Source organism: Coenobita brevimanus, chromosome 15 (assembly GCF_032717465.1).
Source record: "Coenobita brevimanus isolate Jiangsu-jjx chromosome 15, ASM3271746v2, whole genome shotgun sequence".
In the NCBI taxonomy this organism is placed as follows: domain Eukaryota; kingdom Metazoa; phylum Arthropoda; class Malacostraca; order Decapoda; family Coenobitidae; genus Coenobita; species Coenobita brevimanus.
In genome coordinates this window covers 16,533,357-16,537,463 of record NC_136968.1, presented here as the reverse complement: position 1 = coordinate 16,537,463, position 4,107 = coordinate 16,533,357, and positions in this window count along the sequence as shown.

Genomic DNA, 4,107 nt, shown 5'->3' with positions numbered 1-4,107 from the left:
GTGTGTGTGTGTGTTTTCGTTTGCGCGCGCACACACACACACACACACACACACACACACACACACACACACACACACACACACACACACACACACACACACACACACACACACACAAACACAATCACTTTCTTTCAGATAAAGTAACATGTTTTAGCAATATTATGGGGAAGGGTGAAATAAGACAGCAGCATCGTTCACTCAGCTGCTTGGAGGCGAGGACAGCGTTGTTTTTGTTGTTGAGTGTGAAATTACATTAATTTGAAACGAGTGGCAGAAAGTGTTACTTTGCATTTACAGCAACACTAACATCCACTATCAATCTGTATACCGACGATGGTGGAATTTGCAACGTTCATTTGCTTTCAGGCGAGTCAAGAGTATCACATGAAGGCGCCATCCTGCCGTCATCAGCGTTTTCTTTAGGTAACAATGATTTGGTTTGTGTAGGCGCCCACAATCCACACACTCAGTGTATTGCTGCCTTCAGGTGACTCTACACTAAGTGAAAAGCAAATTGGTTTACTGTAGACCAGTAAACCACTTACTCTGCTGGGTGGTAACAATTTAACCAAAAGATTCTTGAAGGTCAAGTGGAATAAGGCACTCAGACCGGATGTAACCTGTAAGGGTTTTCGTCTGAGGGGAAGTTATGGTTTATTGCTCACATAATGCCGCTCAGGGGAGAGTGAAGCTGGTCAAGCACACCTTAAATGTCGGATTATGTAGCCTAGCCCCGGGCCCCTAAGCTTGTGATGAGGCAGTGAAAGATTGGATAATGGATTAATGAAACAATGTTTTGCCTCCTGACCTTCAAAGTAACAAAAATATTCTATGATGCAACTTTGCAGTGTCCATGCTCAATCACTGATCCAGTTCTTTTCTTGCTCCATGACAAGCATATGAGCCCAGTGCTAGGCTATATAGTTCAGATATTCAAGATGAGGGTGGCGAGCAGCCTCACTCCACTCTGCGTTGCATCATGTGAGCAATAAACCTTCCAGGTCGCATCCTGCTTCAGAGTCTTGACCCATTAGACCACCAGACATCATTTGGTTACATGGTTATCATCGAACGTAGTCAATGATATCCAGAGTTGGGAAACCATTTAGTTGGTCACTCAGTGCAGAGTCCCTGATGGTAGCACTTGTCCAGTGATTGCATGGTGCACCCCCCCCCTCCCAACTCCAGACCTACTGCGGATGTGAAGCAATATATATATATATAAATACATGCTACTGACATGATAAAATGCATAAGGCGCGTTTTTGTGAGGCCCAGGCTTGAGCCTGGCTCGAGCCAGACTTAAGCCAAACGTCCATTCCCGTTTTTGCGGTGCCCAGGCTCAAGCCGGACTCGAGCCGAGCTTGAGCCAGACTCAAGCCAAGTCGATCCACCCCTGGAGCTGGCTTGAGGTAGCTCGAGCCCGGGAGTGTGACGTCATATGTAAACAAAGATGGCGTCTTCCATTGTGTTGTATGTGCTGTTCTCACTTTTTTTTCAATATGCCACGAGTATGTGGCTTGCACCAATTGATTTTGATATACAGATATGCTAGAATTTACAGCTGATGCACGTGAAAGAAGAACATGTGTAGCTAGAGTGAATTGGACAGCTCGTTTGTGTGATGGTGTTCACTCAGTATTGCTTTTGAATTAGCACTGGGCTGTTCATTGTCTATTTTTTTTTTTATGTTTTTAAATACGTTTTCTAGTGTTCCATACTTCACAAAGGTATTTCTTGTAGTGGTAGAATTTTTTTAACGAGGTTGATGGCAAGCTGGTGATAGGGAGAGCTGGAGCTTCCATTTCACCTGCCCTCAGGACTTGATCCTGACCACCTCCCTTTTCTGAACATTTTCAGTGCATTCATTTACACAGAGAGTAGGCCAGCATGCTCTCATAATACCTCTACCTTCAATTGTCTACACCACACTACATGCGCATAACACATCACACCTTCTCTTCACATCTTTAGTAATGGCCGCTGCAATCTTACTATCAAATGAGGTGGTACCTCGGATTGCCACCACCGGCAGGGTAGGGCTGGAGGCACAGGGTCCTCCCGGTCGCCATCAAGCGACTGTGCCGGCAGCGACTGTTGCTATTTCCGGGAATGCTCGTCGGCGAAGAGGTGACGGTGCGGCCTTATTCTTTACCAACATCCGCGCCCTTACCACAAATTTAAACTCGGTTCATTTTTTCCTTCAGTCCATATCCCCTTTGGCCCTTTTCCTCACAGAACCACAAATCTCACCCTCTGCCGATATATCTCCATTTTGTTTTCCCGGTTACCATCTCCTTACAAACTCTCGTAACAAGGGCGGCACCTGTTGTTATATCAAATCCCAATATGCAGTTGACACTATTTTAAACTTCACTTCATCCAGTTTTGATTACTCATTATATAAATTAAATTGCCAAAACATTACCAAATATATCTGTGTAGTTTATCGTTCCCCCAATGCTTCTTCGGAACCCAGTGTATTTGATTCCATATCCACTCAGTTGAGTAACCTTGACCTTGCCCTTGGCAATGAAATTACCATTTTGGGTGATTTTAACATACACAATGTTGAATGGTTATTGCATTCTGCCCGGACTGACGACACTGGTCTAGAATGCGAGCTGTTTGCAGAATCGTTTAATCTCACCCAATTGGTAAAGCAACCAACCAGAATACCTGATAATCCTGACCATAATGCCCATCTCTTGGGTTTATTCTTGACAAATAATCCAGATCAATGCAGGATAGAGATACTGTCACCACTTGGATCCTCTGACCACAATCTCATCAAAGCCTCATTAGTTAACCCTCCTACACCTCCCCATTCTGAACCTGTCAGGGTGACCCGATGGCACTTTGACAGGGCAGACTAGGATGGATTTAGAAATTATCTTGCTGATGTTCCATGGCAGTCTTTCTTCTCTAGTGATCCCAATTCTACCCAGTCCCACATTTGCGACTTAATACTAGCTGGTATGGAATTATTCATACGAAGTCAGCAATTCACTAAAAGATCAAACTCTCCAAAATGGTTTGATGGCAATTGTGCTAGAGCAACAGCCCAAAAGTCATTAGCATATAAATCTTACTTAAAGTCAAAAACATCTGAATCACTCTCCCAATTTAAAATTGCTAGAAATCATGCAAAAGCTGTATTAAATCTATCTAAATCAAACTTTCTTCAAAAGCAAGCATCAAAACTACTTAACAACCCTAATGACAATAGAATATTCTGGTCAACTCTTAATTCTTTCAATAATAACTTTAACAAGTCATCTTCCATTCCCCCACTAAAATCTTCAGATGGCAATATTACAAATGACCCACGTGGGAAAGCAGATATCTTTGCTAGTACCTTTGCCAGAAACTCTACCATAGATGATACCAGCCAGAATGTCTCAGTACTGGAACTTGATTCTCCCGAAATTGCCCCACTTAAAATACAGACAAGATACGTAAAATCCATCCTAGACAATTTACCTACCAACAAAGCTCCAGGCCCAGATGGAATTCCGCCAATTGTTTTGAAAAAGTGTTCCCCTGAACTTGCCTCCGTCCTAGCTAAATTATTCAGACTATGCATACGTACTTCTTTACTCCCAAATTCATGGAAAGAAGCCAATATCCACCCAGTTCCGAAGAAAGGAAGTTCGTCTGACCCCTCCAATTACAGACCAATAGCTGTCACATCTTCTCTTGGTAAGGCATTTGAAACTTTAATTAATAAGCATATTGTTAAACATCTTGAATCCAACAACTTAATTAGTGATAGACAATACGGTTTTCACCACGAAAGATCCACCATTGACATACTCAATCTCTTAACTCATACCATCCATCAATCAATTGATCTTTTTGGAGAAACTCATGCAGTAGCTCTTGATATCTCTAAAGCTTTCGACAGAGTATGGCACCGTTCCCTGCTGTCCAAACTCCCTTGCTATGGACTAACGTCTTTTGTTCCTTTGATTTCTTCTTATCTTAGTGACAGGAAAATAAGAGTAAAAGTAGATGATGTATATTCGAATTTCCACTCAATTAACGCCGGCGTGCCGCAGGGATCAGTTCTGGCGCCAACCCTATTTCTGGTTCATATTAATG